This window comes from Megachile rotundata, chromosome 10 (assembly GCF_050947335.1).
Source record: "Megachile rotundata isolate GNS110a chromosome 10, iyMegRotu1, whole genome shotgun sequence".
In the NCBI taxonomy this organism is placed as follows: domain Eukaryota; kingdom Metazoa; phylum Arthropoda; class Insecta; order Hymenoptera; family Megachilidae; genus Megachile; species Megachile rotundata.
This window is the reverse complement of record NC_134992.1, coordinates 6,914,450-6,932,010: the sequence shown is the minus strand read 5'-3', so window position 1 is coordinate 6,932,010 and position 17,561 is coordinate 6,914,450. Positions and strand designations below refer to the sequence as shown.

Here is a 17,561-nt window from a genome sequence, read left to right as displayed (position 1 = left end):
ATAATGTTGTGTTTTAATTTGACACTATCTTGAATATTAACAAAGTTACACAATCTTTCATAAAATAAATTCTGCACATACAGATTTATTTCATTAAAATTTTTGAAAGTTGTGGAAGTTGCCTCTTTCAAAACAGATCATGCATCGAGGAGCTAATAAGGTACACAAAATCGTAGATTAGACAATATCACACTAAATATTTCCAGCTAAAATCTCCAAGATAAAATTTTTATGACTAGCTAATTTCAATGAGAAGATATAAATTAACCACGAGAAAAAAAATGGGGTTATATAGGTTCGAAAGGCTCGAGCCTAACAGGTACTGTGAAATCCCACTGAAAATACGCGAAAGTCGAAATAGAACAAGGATATCGATCGAGGTGGCAGGTTCGAGCGAGTCAACGAAATGTCGAAGGTCGCAGCTGACTCGAATGCTCTACTCTACGAAATAACCCTGATGGCCTACAAAAACCAACCTAGATCGTTTTCATCGATCTACGCCAGTATTTTGCTTACGCATTCAGCGATGTTTACAGTTTCCACGTGACACCATGGCCCAACCCGCGACGAAACTTCGCAAAGTCTCGAACAAAGTTTCCTAATCGTAGGCCGACGAATCCTCGATTCATCCTCCCCTCGTTGCTTTACTTTGAGGATCTTTGCCCTTGTAGATCAACAGAAACGTTAGCAGGAAAAACTGTTGACCAAATTTCCCTCGTGGAAACTGGATCTCCCCTTTCAAAGTCCTTTGTTCGAGTAAACTCGAATTCTTTAAGGATGAAGTTCTTTCGAGTGCTTTTTTAAGAGAAGTAAAATTGCTAAATGTATTTGCCGATGTTTCGAAGTGTGGTTTTATGGACGGAAACTGTTGGCTGTTGTCTTTAAACCTTTTGTAGGTTAAGGAGGATACTTGTTTTCAAGCGTTTTTAAAGGATTGCTGAGGGCTGATTACGGGAATGCTTGTTTGTTGTTGCGGTGCTTTAGTAAGATTTTAATGAATTTTTATGTCCCTTCATCAACTGATATGATCAGCTCATAGCTATTTCTGTTACAACATTTTGTAACTACAAACATATTTAAAGAGAAATTTTTATCAATGAATTTAGATCATTTTTGTTATAACTATTTTTCTTTTCACTTTCATCAAATAAAATATAAAATGAAAGTTAAACCTGTACATATTGCAACTATTACCTTCATTGTCATTATTGAATGATTTCTAAATTTTAACACATTATATCCCACACTAAAAAACAACAAAAAAATGATAAGCTTCCTATAATAATAGTAAACCTCCTAGTAAAAGCTATTTATCTCCTTCACATGAGATGTCGATATACAAAAATTTTTCAAATCAATTCTGCATATTATGTCATATGACATTGCAGATAATTTCACGGTATATCTAATTTAAAATAATACCAAAAATTTCTACATCCAAATACTACTGAAAAAACTTTGATTCTATGTCTCCTCATTCATCCCCATACACCTGCCTAAAAATAAAAAGCTCTTCTCTTCCTCAATGAATTAAAGTACCATAACTAACACTTTATATCTATTTTTCGGTGACAATCGAGCATTAATCAACGCTTACAGGTATTCTATCGGTTGTGTCATAAAGTTATTTTCCTGAAGCAAATAAAAGGTATCGGTGTGATATCCACAGCATCCGTCTCTCATGGCCGCGATTGTATTGAATCGCAGCGTGTTCCGTGGGTCCATATCGAAATAAAAAAAAGAGAAATAGTGTTCGCAGGAGGGCATGAAAACCACGCGAAATCATACCCCTTTTTCACCCTGTTCTCGCTGTCCGGACACAAAACGAACCGCCTCTCTCGACTGGCTCGCTAATCTCACGGCCGATCCGATCGGGGATGAGCACGTACCTCGAGAAAAAAACGAAGGAGTACAGCAGCGAGAGGGCACGCGGGCTACGAGATAAAGCACAAGAGATGAACGGGATAGAAAAGGACGGGACAAGGGTAACTCGATGTATATTCGGCGAGACAAAGCTGATCAATGGCCTCCACCGGTACAGTCGCGAGGACACGTGAATCGTAAAGAGAGCATCCTGCGAGAATGCTATTAATAATAATACTGATCGGACGATTTAAAATCAAAGAAAAGGTGTGTACGGGAGATTGTATTAATTCGAATATTTGCTGCTCGGGAAATTTGAAATTGGAATTTTGAAAATTGGGGATTTAGAAATTTGAGAGTTGTAGAATTTAGGAACGTGGGGATTGAAAAAGGAGAATTTTTAAATTTGGAATGTGTAAATGGGGTAACTTGAGAACTTGGGAGTGTCTTCATAAAATTAGAGATTTAGAAATTTGCTGCAAAATTTAGAAATGTGAGGGTTGAAAAAGTAGAATTTAGAAATGTCGAAATTTAAGAAATTTTATGAAAGAAATAAAAATACAATTCATTTTTCATAGTAACCATTTAAACTTCCCTTAAAGCTCTCTCTAATAATCGACGTCCATAGTTACAACCCATAACCCTTTCGGTGGTTATAGATTAATATTATTAAATTACTATTTTACTAAGAAGCTGATAACCTGCAAATTCTGCTAACTCAGAAAAATCTATAAGACTCAGCTCAGACATTAAAAAATAAATATATTGCTTTACTTTTAATATTAAATGTAAAATATTCGTAACGAAACAGTGTGATGAAATATACTCAGTTCATGAGTCATCAAAAAATAAATATTCTATTTTTAATATTATGAAATTATTAATTTCTCAGCTACTCTTACTCTTCTATAATATGTCAAACAATAAAGATGTCGATATTACAAAATATTATTTTATTTCTCTATTAGCTATTATTCTTAGTTTATTAGGAAGTTTCGAATGTTTCGAACATTCAACTTGCTTGAAAAAAAAGTCTAAATTCAAGACATCCCCTTATTTCTCCCTACAGAATGTCTGCAATGTTACAGTATTTACATGACACCCCGTATACAGTGAATTTCGTCCGTAAGCGTATACAGGGACATCGCGCGCAACGTCGGCGAAATAGAGAAAGGTAGAAAGGAAAGGAAAGGAAAGGAAAGGAAAAAACGCAGCGAGGCGCGTGATCGTCGGAGTTTTCTCTCGTCCGTAGGAGTCGAGGGGGGGTTCAGTTGGTAGAAGTGGAGGGAAAGGACGAAGGAAAAACGAGGGAGAATACAGCAGCATCCCCTTCTTTTTCTATCGTTCGAGCGGCAGCCAGCGCGTACGTACATTTATTCGAAAGTTCACAAACACGCGGCCAACTTGCACTCTGCTAATAAGTCATCGGTGTTCGTTCGTTCGTTCGTCGTCAACCACCACCCCTGTGGAGCTCCGCATCCCCCACCGTAGCCTCGCCTCGCTCACGTTGGATTGAACCAACCCCCTCTGCCGCTTCTACTTCCCCTGCTTCCCCTCGCTGCACCCCCTCGTTCCATTTCAGTTTCGTTCTACTCCGCGTTTCCAACCCCGTCCTGCCCTCCGCGCACGTAGAACGCCCTCCGTGCCCGCGCGCTCGCGTTTTACGCGACCCATCCCTTCGAAATTCTAACTCACACACACACACAGCTACACTTGTTTTCGAGTGTACACGTATGAATATTCGCGTGAGGGTGTGTCTCCGACTCAGTCTAACCGTGGGCGTTTACACGCGAGCGTACGTGTACGGATAAGTTTTTGCAAGCGCACTTAAACGAGAAAGCTCCGCACACGCGCACGATAAAGCTTCGCGAGAGCGTACACGGTGGCGCAGCAAAGTTTCACCAACACCAGAGGAACGCTACGGCAAAACATATACACGCGGACAGATACGGTCATGGTTCGTCCTCCATGAGATGGCTTTCTCTCTCTCTCTCCCTCTCTCTCCCTGTCTCTCTTTCGCTCTGACCGGGTTACGCTTTGCAACCGTCTCCCTCCGTTCGATTTCTGTGCCCGACCCTCTCTGTCGCCCCCCTTGACGGAGTTTTTGTCCGTCCCTGTCGGGGTCAAAAACTGGAAAACCGTAGGTGTAACGCGGAGACGGGAGGATACACCTTTACTGCGTGGCTTTCACGGGACCGGCGCGGCTTGCATCGTGCTTAAATTACGCGATTAAAAGTGCTTGAATTAGTTAGTCGATGAGACCTAAATTTATTCGGGACGACGAACGTAGTGATGCTAGTACGGAGCGCGTTTAATTCTGTCTCGATCATTTCGGGAGCAAAGTGGACCAAACAGAATCACGCTTGGGAAATTCACGGGGGAATTTTTGTGAGAACCGAGGGTGTACGCGTGCGCGGCGGACACGCGGGACGCACTTTTCTTCCGGCTGCGATTATGAATTTTAGGGGATTTTAACATCGGGAACATTTAGTGCGTTATCTGACGTTTAAAATATCTTGTTACGATATAGACTGTATAATAGGATTTTAATACTGGGAACTTCTGGTGCATTCGTTTATGTACAGTGTAAAGTCTACTTAAATTATAAACTGCAGAAAATTTTATTTTTTACGGGATTTCAATATTGGGGACATTTCGGTGCGGTCATTTATACGAAGTTTAAATATGAAGCGTTTAGTTAAAATATAAACTGCAAAATGAAATTTTATTTTTTATGGAATTTCGATATTGGGGACACTTTGACGCGGTCATTTATATGAAATTTAAAATATAAAGCGTTTAGTTGGAACGTGAACTGTAAAATAGAATTCTTTTCATGGAATTTTAATATTAGAGATATTTTGCTGCGTTTATTTATATGAAGCGTTTAGTTGGAATGTAAACTACAAAAGGGAATTTTATTTTTTATGGGATTTTAATACTAGAGAGATTTTGGTTATTTTTTTAATTTTGTTGAGTTTAATATGTAGGCTGCAAAATAGTATTTTATTTTTTAATACAAGATACAAATTTTGTAACGTTGAGGTTTTACAAAATTTAGATTTAATATTGAAGTTGGCGACAATAAAATTTTTGAATTTTGAGATTTTGCAGTTTTGGAAGTTTAAGACCTTAGGATTTTGGAACTTTGAGACTTGGAAACTGAAACCTCGAAATTTTGTAAACTTTATACCTTTGAAATGTTTGAATTTTCCAAACTTGAAGCTTTGAGTAAAATTTTGAAATTTTAGAAAATTTTACAAGTTTGGGACTTTGGAATTTTTCAAACTAGGGACTTTGAAACTACAATGTAACCTTGAAAAACTGTGAATTTTATAAACTTGTAATTTTTTAATTTTTGGAAGCTGAGACTGAGGTTATAGGGAAATTTTGAAATTTTACCAATTTCACAAATTTGAAACTTTGAAATTTTTTTAATTTTCTACTTTGACTACAGTGAAACCTTGAAACTTCATGAATGTCACAAGCTAAGCCTTAAAAATTTTTCAAACACTGACTACAAGACTAAAAGCCTATTTCCTTAATTTCCACCTAGTCAACAGTTCCTTAAAACCCTAAAATTTCAGATCACCAGATTTTCCTGAGAAAAACACGATCTGTACAAAACTGAACTAGAAAGTTGGCATAATACCCCTTCCCTTCCGTGGGCCAAGCACGTGGTTATTTCTACCGGGTAGATAATCCGGCTGTTCGTGCTCGAAGATGAAACGGAACGGAAGCGGAAGGACAACGAAGTTGCGAAACTAAATCGAACGTACCGCGAAATGCGCAAAAAACGAGAAGGCGTACGTGCATGGGAACAGGACATTTTCCCCGCGCACGTACCCGCGGATAGAGGGGGTCTTTTCCATATTGTGTGTACCACGACGCGTATTAAAGCGGCAAGAAACGCCTGGTTCTCCCACGCGAAGCAAAGGATCGAGCGGAAGGGAGGGTACGGAGAAAAAGAACAAGGGGGGAATAAAAAAAGATGATCACGTTCGTTTCTCGCGGTCTGCACGCTCGCGGTGCCTTTCGCGAGCCGACTTTCGAAGCTACTCGACTCGGTTGCATACACGTAACTACCAGTCGTATATCTGTCTCTGTTTTCCCCCTGCTCTCTTTTTCTCCCTCTTGTCTACGCCGGTGAAAGCAGACACGGTGAAAGGTGATTGTAGCACATCCCGCGTGTCGTCACGTCGCGTGTCTTTCCCCGCGGCCATTTTAACCCACTGAACGCCCTTAGATACTATCGACATCTGATATCAACATTACAACTTTTCATTCGGTGATTTGCATTAATATTAGATTTACCCGAAATGACGGATTTTAGATTTTTAATGGCGGTAATTTGATGATGGTTAGTGTCTGCATTCGACAGGTGACTCATTCGGTTTACGACAGCAATTTGAAGTAAGTCTTTGACTTAATCTATAATATCATACATATGATGTACAAAGATAGAGAAGCAGAGAATAATGGCAGTTAATAATAGGGAAGTAATCGTAAATATATTCTGAAAATTTTTTAAGTAAATTTTTAAGGTTCTGATGAGCAAAAATGGCGTCGAGGCTGAAGGTTAACCCTTTCGGTACCTGATGTTAATACGCGATAATCACTTTCTGTATCACTACTGAAATAATATGTTTCCATTTTTGCAACATATTACTTAAGGTATAATTACAAATCAAAATACACTTTGTTACAACAAAGGTTCAACTTCGACTTCATGTATGCTTAGCGATAAGATACGACTAGCTTATTTCTCTGAGCGCATATGTGCTCAAAGAATTTGGTCTTATTCGAAATGTTTGATAATATTCGTGATTGTAAAACATTATTGTATACGCAAGTTTACTTGTGCATTATTTACTTACTTTTATAATTTAGTTTGAATTTACATGTAAGTGGACATTGTTGTATATAAAGTATTTGTGCACTTGGGAGATTCATACTTGTTGACAAACACTTCACTAGGAGGACAATTTTCGAAATAGTAATGAAATATCTGTGATTTCAGTGTTTTACGGTTTAGATCGATAGACTAGCTTATTTATCGTTTTTAGTAAGGAGAAATAAACTGATTATTGGAAATTTGGAAATTTTAAGATTTGGAAGTTAAAAAATTAGAAAATTAGAAATTTGGAAATTTTGAGCTTTGGAAATCTGGGACTTTGAAGATTTAAAATTTAGAAATTTAGAAACTTGGAAATTTAGAAACTTAGAAATTTAGAAACTTAGAAATTTAGAAATTTAGAAACTTAGAAATTTAGAAACTTAGAAATTTAGAAACTTAGAAAGATAGAAACTTAGAAACTTAGAAATTTAGAAACTTAGAAATTTAGAAACTTAGCAATTTAGGAATTTAGAAATTTAGAAATTTAGAAATTTAGAAATTTAGAAATTTAGAAATTTAGAAATTTAGAAATTTAGAAATTTAGAAATTTAGAAATTTAGAAATTTAGAAATTTAGAAATTTAGAAATTTAGAAATTTAGAAATTTAGAAATTTAGAAATTTAGAAATCTAGAAATCTAGAAATTTACAAATTTACAAATTTACAAATTTACAAACTTGCAAATTTCATATTTTGGAGATTTGACAAGACTTGATAAGACCCCTAAAATTTGCAAATTTAAAAATTGACAATACCCACGTTAAATACTTAATACTTTCAAAGTAATCAAAATTAACTTAACTTTATTTATAAACCATACAACAGCAAAATATATACAAAAATATATCTCATAACTGAATCAAATAAAAATATTCCATTCTATACACTCTCCAAATTTGCTCAGAATCAATATTTTAATTATACCTTATCGTATCCCCCATCGGTACTCATCGAAAATATAAACTTGAGGCTTCAAAAATGCTTCCAATCTACAAACTGAATCATGCTCGTCTACTTGAAAGCATTCTACAATACTCGAAAAGTCCTTGAATGTTGTCAAAAAGGGTACGAATCTACTGCACTCACAGTACCCAAATCAAGTGAAAACTGTTGAGTTAAACTGAAAACCATCGGTGGTATGTTGAAATCCCATCACCATTGATCGATCTATGATCTACCAGCCGTACAAAGATACATATACCGAGCGGGAGGGAAAACAACAATCGTAATTTTGTTCCAGCAAATAAAATAACGCGAGTCAGAGTCTTCTGTGCGTCGTCGTCGTCGTGGCGTCATCAGCGTCGTCGTCGAGGGGTTGCTCGTTGTCCAGAGTTCAGGGTAGCGTAATCCGGCCTGCATCAGTTTCTTCCCTTCCCCTGGCCACCCACGTTCTCCCTTCTCATCGGGGTTGCTCTGCGTCGTTTCGTTGCTCCGTCTCGCTCCATAATTCAGTCCGCGCCACGATTGGTCGGTTTCACCCGCTGACGTCACAGGGAAACCAGCAGGATAACAAGGAACGGGGGGAGGGCAGGCGGGCGGCACCAGAGAAGACACGAAACGGATGAAAAGAGAGAGAGACGGATCGAAAACGAGCGAGAGGGTTGGAGAACAGGAGTAGTCAGGCTCCCACAAAAATACCCTGTCAGATAGAAACCGGCGCCCAAGCCTGGTGGACGCTAGCAGCGTCGCTGCCACCAGCGTCTCTTTGGTCCTTCGCATCCATATAACCACCCCCGTATCGTTCTCTTAGTCTTCGTCCATCCCGATTTTCTTGCCCGTCCAAGGGCTCCGTCATGTCCTTTCTCGCGAGAGCAGAGATTCGATCCGCGTCTCGTAATTGCCGCGTTATTCGTTTATGAGACTTAAATGGAAAAGGTTCGAGACACCGGGGGTCGAAACGAGGTCGTCGCAAAAGGAAAACCTGACTACGAAGGAGCGAGTGTCAGGATCGATTTTCGAGGAAGATGGCGTCCTGCCATCCCCCACCATCCGAACTATCCCCACTGTTGGCCGCGCGCTCGCGCGCACGTGTCGAAGCGTGTAGGGTAACACACCTAAACACCCTCTGCTCGTCGCTGCTACCCCTCCGCCATCACGGAGCCCACGGTCGATGAAGTGGAGTTCTCCCGTTCCTTTTCTTGCCACGTTCTCTTTCTCTCTTTTTCGTATACACATACACATGCACGTCTACTCCGCTCGCAGGGGGCTTTCGAAAAATAAAGAGAGATAAGGGAGAGAGATAGCGGAACGTACGGTTGTTAAAGAAGCCCGGAGATGGAAGACAGCGGGGGTTCATTATGCTTCTTGAATCGTAAACAAACAAACAAACAACCGCGACTAGCAGGATCCTCTGGTTCATCGAGGGAGAATGCAGGAAGAATCGCGAAGTCTGCAATCAGTCGCGATTCTGCGTGCACACGTTTGAAATTATACGCGGCTGAAATATCCGACGCCACCGCGATGGAAAACGATACAGAGATGAAGTTGACCCGGAAATTTACTCAAACAGCAAACCCGGTATCTTTGGTTTGAACAGCGTTCTCCTTCGTCTACTGTACACGTGTAGGGAAGGTGGGGGACCGCCTCCCTTGCGAAGGTTTCTAAAGATATCCCGACAATTAAAGCCCTACACGCGGCTAAGTCGGTGTTCAGGACTCGGAGAACGGAAACTGGGACGATACAAGGCCGCTTCAGACATGGCCGTGTCGTTCAGAATAAAAATGTTACATGGGTTTCTTACAGCGATGAAAAACGCATCCATTTTATGTATTCTATTATGACAACACGTTACAATATCGATGATTTAATATTGTTAAAATATTACATTATCAATGATTTCATATTTTTAATACAGCATCGATGATTTAACATTGCTAATACATTACAATACTGATGATTTAATGTTGTTAATACAATATCGATGATTTAATGTTGTTAATATATTATAGTATCGATATTGTTAATACATTATAATACTGATCATTCATTATTGTCATATAATCTAATTATCATCGAACAAAATAGGTACATATGTTATTCATTTTCGATCTTCGACTGGTTACGTATTTTAGAATCATACATGTGGTTTATTAGACTCTATATGGAAACCAATCTACGATATTATATCAGTCGTAAATGTGTCCTTTAAATAAAAATGAAACATAGGTCACTTTTATTCTTAAACTCCGAAAACAAACTCAGAACATAAAAGAGTACTCTGTATAATTGTATGAACGTTTGAAGCTCGGGGTTTATTAAAGCTCATGTGCTCAGTCAAAAATATGGGCGTTTTCAGAAATCACAGTGCTTGTGAGCTCATTGTCACTTACCACTTGAAACCTAATGAAAGTTATTTCTAAACTTAAGCATTGACTACTTATAGTAAATCATATTTTGTTTATGAGTATTCACAATTTATGACCATTATAATCATGAGGTTTTAAGGTTAGACCATAAGGTTTCATAACCTTAATTAGATTTTTAAACATAAGTCAATATGTTAATGAAATAAATATATGCGCTAAAGTATTACTACGTTAAATTATTATACTTAGACTGTACTTAAATTCTAAGCACAGTAAGTTCAGTGATTAGTGTAGTAAATATACTGTATTATACTTAGAGTCTTGTACATTAGTATAACAAATATAGTGACCCTAATATAGTAAGCATAGTAAGTATAACTAGCATAACCATAACTATAGTAATTATAATAAATAAAATACAATAAAATCTGAAAATATAAGTCTACCTATCCCAAAAATATTTTATAATTACAATCTAAGTGTTAGACCATGTATCTTCCTAGACACGAGCAATTTTGCTAGTCAACGCGTTAAATGCTGCAGAGATTGAATTACAACGGTTGCAAAACAAAGGAGAAAGGCGGTCGTAATTCACGAAAATAAATTTGTGGGTTAACGGCTGTACGAGAGACATATGTAGCAAGTTTTTCGTGGGCAGGTAACGTCAGACACCCCATACGAAACGTGTGCTTCAGACAGGGGAAGCCCAGAAGTAGTTCTTTACCGGCGGTGGTCAGCCATGGGACATTTTGTAGCGCGTGCGCATGCGCGGAGGCTGGATCGCGCAGGAAGCACGACGACGGTTCGGTCCGCTCGAAACTTCAAACGTCCCACGTCGACGCCGAAATTGGAGCATTATTACGAACTTGAATTCGACCGCAGGAATAATTACGCGCGGCCGCCGCCGCACAGATTAATATGTCCATTCGATTTAGAGGCGATTCGCGATATATTTCAATCCACAATTAATGACTTTCGCCATCCCGTTTCGGTTCTACATGATTAGCAGCTATTGCTCTTCTGTGTACTCCGGCCGCGGTTCGTTAGTCGATCCAGGATTCTTTAAAAGACCATTGAAACGTCGCTGATGGTGAAAAACAACCATCGTCGCGATACTAACCGCTCGTTTGTAAACTGCCGTCCTCGAAACTGTTTATCGCCTATTAAAAATTTTGGTCGTTTCACGGTATTTTCGTGCCACGATTTATCGAATAGACAGTAGGAAAATATTCCGGGAACGATTGTCAAAGGGGTACGTTTCAGAGTAAATGTAGTGGAAGGTGAACTCGACACGGTATTACAGGACAATGGTCTATTATGAAGGACGAAGAGTAGCGGTTACGAATCAATGTAATTAAATCATCGCTGTCAAAAATAGAAAAAAGAGAGGGGAACATGGCAAGGGGAAGAGAATACAGGTCGAAATATTGGACGGAATATCGCGCAGCAAAATTCTGGCCGCAGCTAGGCAACCATTTTCATCGATCGCGACCGGGTGAGGGGGGTCCGAAAAGGGGGTCGGCCATTTTGTTTACCGTGCGCTAATGTCGAATGACCGCTAAAAGTGAATAACAGTTACTTTCCGCGTTCTATTAACTGTCATCGCAACTCAACGGAATTAACCGTCCTTTCATCATCCATTTTCTTCTTTACTTTTTCCTTTCCACTTTCTTAGCTGCTCTTCCTGCATTAAATGACTCGTGTCATGATTATGAATTTTGCGGTCGGAAGGGTCAACCCTGTGTTCTTTGCCCATTTTACATAATTAATTCTAACAAAATATAAGGACATTTTTTGTAAAAAATGCATTCTAACATCCAATTTGAATTTGACGATTGTAGAAATTATATTTTAGAGTAAAACCAGTTTTGAAATAATTTTTAAAGAATGTTTCTAGTCGCCATTTTCCAGTTGCGTTCAAAACTAAAAATCTTACAAGTAATATATTTCAAAGAGACTTGCATATGAATTCTTTTTTAATTCAACATCAAAACGGTTCACGTTAAACGTTTTAAGACAGTGGCGCCATTTTTAAAATGCACATATGTTAAGTGTACAATAATTGCTTCCGTTGCCTTGAAATTAATTTCCATCGAATATCAACGATATTTTCATAATGAACTTAACAATGAACATCAATTTTCTTATACATGGTTTCCTTATTTTTTTATTTATGGTATTCTCTTAAATGGAGTAGACATTCAAAAAATGATCAGCATAAAAACTGTAGTTTGATATCCCCAGCAAAAATCTCGCCATAACAAATATTTAAGTACCGTACAGCACATCGTGCAAACATCGCGCGTATAATAACAATTTTTCGTCGTCTTGTCGCGGATTATACCGATATGAATTTCTGATAAAACAGGGATCTAATTAAGCACGGTTCACAATCATCCAGTATCCGAGCGATATCAAAACACCGATATCCAATAACCGACCGAAGAAGAACGAGAGACAGGCTACGTAAAGGAAGTTTTCGTTCAAGGTGTTCGTTATGTCATAGAGAAACAACACGATTCTTAATTAACGCCAGTGCCTTTCACTACAATACGCAGTAAAACTCGTGAGAAAATGAAAAAAACAGCCTCGTTATTAATGGATTAATTCCCACAATATTTTCAAGATAGTTCTTTTATTATAGAAATTCATGCAAACGAGTAATTAACGCGTTATCGCTCACGCGATATCGAGTGCTGAATATTAGATCAATCATTTGCTCGATTTTTCGAAGAGAAAAATACTACTAATAATTTCAGCCTTTGTTAATGTTAAAGTTGATTTTAATTTAATCATGCGATACCGGTCAATAGCAAAAGTCCGATCACGCAGTATCGCGTGCTGTGTGGTCACTATTCATAAATTGTGGCACGCAGACTAATTCCCCCATACAGTGAATATTTTAATACAAATAATTGTATGTTTATAATAGTTATGATATTAAATAGGTACGATGTTAATTAAATAACATGCAAGTCCCTGACGGATAAATTTGATATAATAATTGAAAGACAATAATAATGAAAATACAGAAAATAGCAATAGTAAAAACAAACCGTATGAATCAAGAACGTGGCAAGTGTTCGATGAGACCGATTGTGTACCGATGATCAATGCAAAGTTCGTTGATGGGCATCCAAAAGCGGACAGTAGTCCATTAATCACTAATTAAAGTTAACGAGGTGTGCTTCGTAATGTGGACACAGGAAAATTTGACGAACTATGAAGATCAATATTCGGCGCACGGTCATTTTCACTTAACGCCTACGCTGTCGAAGAAACCTAACCTCAACGGTGGCTCCAGACATGAATTACATAATTCTAACTGCAATGAAAAAGGAACGTTACGAATTCGGTGGATAAAGTATTTGTGGCATCGGTTCGTTGTTTATTCTAATTAGTGTTAATACCGCGTATTTTGGCGTTGTCCAGGAAAGCATGTCGATGAGCAGCCAGCGAAGCAAAAGCGGAGTTCGGATTGTTAGTCGGTAGTTTCGAGAACGGCGGATTGGTCGGCTTTTTGCGCGGGAATCGATCCCGCGTTTTCAGGGGATGCCCCGCCTGTGTAGCAAGGGAGAGAAACAGCGAACTTCCGGCGCAGCGGCGCTGCGATTGGTCGGTCGAACGCGGTCCTCGACGCTGATTGGCCGACGCTGCAGTAGCGCCAGTTCGAATGTGACGGCTGAGGATGAACCTCTTCGTGACTCATGCCAGGTACACGTCCGTTTGACGCGACGAAAACGAATTCATCGAGCGAGACAACTATTCAGCTTCAAAACTGAAATATAAGTGCGATCGCGTTTAATATTTTCCGATTATTGCCACCATGCTAACCGCAATTTGAATTGATTCTGGGAACTTCGTGTTAATAACTCGTTCGATGTAATTGAAAGAGTAATGTAACGTTCTGTAACATTATATGTAATATTTGTAATATTTGTAAATATTATATTTGTATGTAATATTAAATATTTGTGTACGGAGTTGAGTATTTCATTTAGGACTAGAAATGTTTAATATAGGGAGAAGTTTTTCTTTCTTTATTTATTTTTTAGGAATGGTTCGATTGAATTGAACAGGGAGGTAGGAAGATAATGATAATAGTAGGTGATATGGTAGTGATATAATAGAATTAGTGTAATAGAAGTATAATGAAATAGTAGAGTAATAGATTATGGATGTAGTGACATTTTAAAATAGTGAAATGGTAAGATGATAGAAAGTTACATACATAGAATATAGTTATATTATACTACATAGAAATGTAATAGAATATCATATAGTACTATAAGAATAATATATACTACTATACAGTAATATGACAAAATATAGTTGAGTAGTAGAATTAATGGAATAGTAGTATGGTTTGGCAATATAGTAATAACATGGAGAAATAATGACACAAAATAGTGAAATAGTAAAACAACAAAAAAGGAATATAATGGAATAGTAGAATAGTGAAACAGTATAGTGATAGCATAGGGTAATAGGAACATTGTGAAATACTAAGAGGGTAAAGTAATAAGATAGTAATATATTTCTACAGTAGAAGTTTTACATTAGTATTATGGTGGAGAAATAAAATGTCTGATGGTGAAATAGTCATATGGTGAAATAATGGAAAATGGTAAAATGGTAAAATAGTGAACTCCCAAAATTTCTAAATTTCTAAATTTCTAAATTTTTAAATTTCCAATTTTACAATTTATCAATTTTCCAAATTTCTAAATTTCTAAATTCCTAAATTTCTAAATTTTTAAATTTCTAAATTTCTAAATTTCTAAATTTCTAAATTTCTAAATTTCTAAATTTCTAAATTTCTAAATTTCTAAATTTCTAAATTTCTAAATTCTAAATTTCTAAATTTCTAAATTTCTAAATTTCTAAATTTCTAAATTTCTAAATTTCTAAATTTCTAAATTCTAAATTTCCAAATTTCTAAATTTCTAAATTCCTAAATTTCTAAATTTCTAAATTTCTAAATTTCTAAATCTCTAAATTCCTAAATTCCTAAATTTCCAAATTTCCAAATCCCTAAATGTCAAGTTCTCAAACTTCCAAATCTAAAAATGTGGAAATATCCAAATTATATAAATTTCCAAATTCCAACAAAGCATATACTTGTATTATAACATGGAACACTGACGCTATGAATAAAACTATTACATTCTACCCACCCCAAACAAAAATCCATCTATCCCAATATCTCCTGTATTAATTTACCTTATTTCACTCGCAATCATATTAACAATCCTTGCATATTTACAAGACCTGCCTCTTCGCCATCACTTATAATATCTATCCGAAAAAATTCATACAAAATATAAGTATGCATCTTATAAGAACGACCTAAATATCCTGTTGTCCTTGTCATATGTAAATATGTATCCATGTATAATGTAATATTACAATGTAGTCATCAAAGATCGTCTTCAAAATAGAATTGAAACAGTAAAAATAATCTGTTACGACACGTACATCAACTAAGAAGAAAAGATGGCAAATGAAAAGTACATAAAGAAGATTTCCTTCTTTCCAAAGGGATCAGATCGTTCTGTTTACTGACGTCACGGGCAGAGATGATCCCATTGCCACTTTAAATACCTGATGCCTTCTTAGGAATCACCTGTTGACTGCACTTCCTGCCGTCAAGGAAATTACAGACACAGAGATCGCGCGAAGCCACAGGGCGGCCAAACTCGGAAAAAACTTTTTCAACGATCGTCGATCCGTTTACCTAGCTGCACAACTACGCGAGTCACTTCTTAACCTCTTCATCTACCTTCTTTTTCCTTTTCGCGTCTCTTCGTTTCCCCTCTTGCCTATAATATCCTTCTCTGTCCCGTGCCCCCTCTCCCGCCGTTTCTTTTATCCGCAGTTCAACGAAGAAAATTTCATGCTTCGTGTAAACTGGCATAATCAACTTCCCGACTTGCGACTTCTTAATTGCGAGGGAAAAGTTCAAGGACCCCGCTTGTATTTTGCAACGAAAATCCGCGCGGAGCGAATTGCTCGGAAAAGATGGCCAGTGGAGAACGCGTCGATGATTAATATGATAACGAGCAGCGTTAAAAGAAGTGGATTCGGCGAAGAACAGTGTCTTTCTTTTTTTAAAGTAATTACAGCGAATTACCGTAAACTCCACGATTTTCGACCAGAATAGGATTCATCTCCGAGCAAACGATACTCTGTTTCAACTAGCTCCGCTAGTAATTAACTAGAAACGTTCCAGCTTTTTACTGCGAGTACGGTTCGGTCGAAAATTAATTTCTGTCGCGTGTTAACCCTGTGGCGATGCTTCGCGACGCCAGACGGCTCAACGGTAACAACTTTCTTGCAAGTTCTTGTCTAACTGTCCGTTAGAACGTACACTGTTTTATTATACGCATTATCGGTCAATATTAATGGACTTCATACTTTTATACACCTTTCAGTCCATTTCAGTTAATTAAAGTAGAGATTTCTTTTTGTGTTTACTTAAAAAGTCGATGTTTGTGTAGCTAATGAAATAAAAGTAATATTGGTTGGGTTAACGTTGTGTATATGTATGATATTGATATATGTGTAGCATATTTATATTTATGTAACATAATACTTATACGTACAACATAATATTTATATTTATGTAACATAATACATATACTGAGTTCAATTTTATGTACCTGTGCAAACACTGCTGAATATTTTTTTATGAAATTTTGCACAGAAACATGATACTGTAGTGATGGTTTTCAGGTAGGTTTTATGATGATCCAAATTGAAAAAGTACCACAAGTCAACCACAATTTTACATGAGTCAGTATATGTGTAACATATACACATGTGCTACATACACATGTTTGCCTTAAAAAAATATTAAAAGTATACAAATAAATTATACCTAAAATACATTTTTTTCCAAACAACTTATTCCTTCAAATTAAATTTCGTAATAACTGTGCTGATTAAATGAATTCATCCCCACTGTTCACATAAGGGTTCAAATTAAATTAATTTGTAATAACTGTGCTAATTAAATAAATTCCCCACTGTTCTGTTAAAAACAGAAAATATTTTGTACACTTTTCTTGTATAACCGAGAATACTTGGCAATATAACGAAAATCTACTGTACCGAGTAAAAGCCACGTAGGAGTAAAGGGTAGTTAGGACCTAAGGGCACGTACACACCTAATACATGCGTCGATCAATTTGCGTTTACTCCCCGTTACACGGAACGTTACATCGTAATTACATAGGATAATAAAAGCAGGAGAGAAAACGGAGGAAATCAGAGGAAGAATGAACGAGAAAGTTAATTCGTTCGTCTCGAAACACACGGGGGTTTAAGAATCGGCGGCAAATTGAATCCGTTGCTAGCAGATAATACGACCGCGTCACCGTATAAATTCTCCTCGTCTCGCGTTTCGAGAGTCAGCAGTACCGTTCGATTGCTTCGTCGAGATAAGAAGTCGAAACATCGAAAATTTCCGCGTTCTACCTATCGTGATCGAACCTT

The 17,561-nt window shown here is 37.4% G+C and overlaps 1 long non-coding RNA gene across 2 annotated transcripts in view; it reads right to left on the bottom strand.

Annotated features, from left to right (window-relative positions):
* Window positions 1–17,561, bottom strand: part of LOC143265308 (uncharacterized) — a 79,567-nt gene that overhangs the window by 20,534 nt on the left and 41,472 nt on the right. Inside the window, exons 3-4 of one of the 2 annotated variants that reach the window (XR_013039720.1) lie at window positions 13,475–13,842; window positions 9,380–13,389 (exon numbers count right to left, since the gene is read on the bottom strand). The exons of the other annotated variant lie outside the window; for it this stretch is intronic. This is a non-coding gene — a long non-coding RNA (uncharacterized LOC143265308). Of the gene's footprint in view, window positions 1–9,379; window positions 13,390–13,474; window positions 13,843–17,561 lie in introns of those variants that run through there. 2 annotated transcript variants of the gene reach the window in all.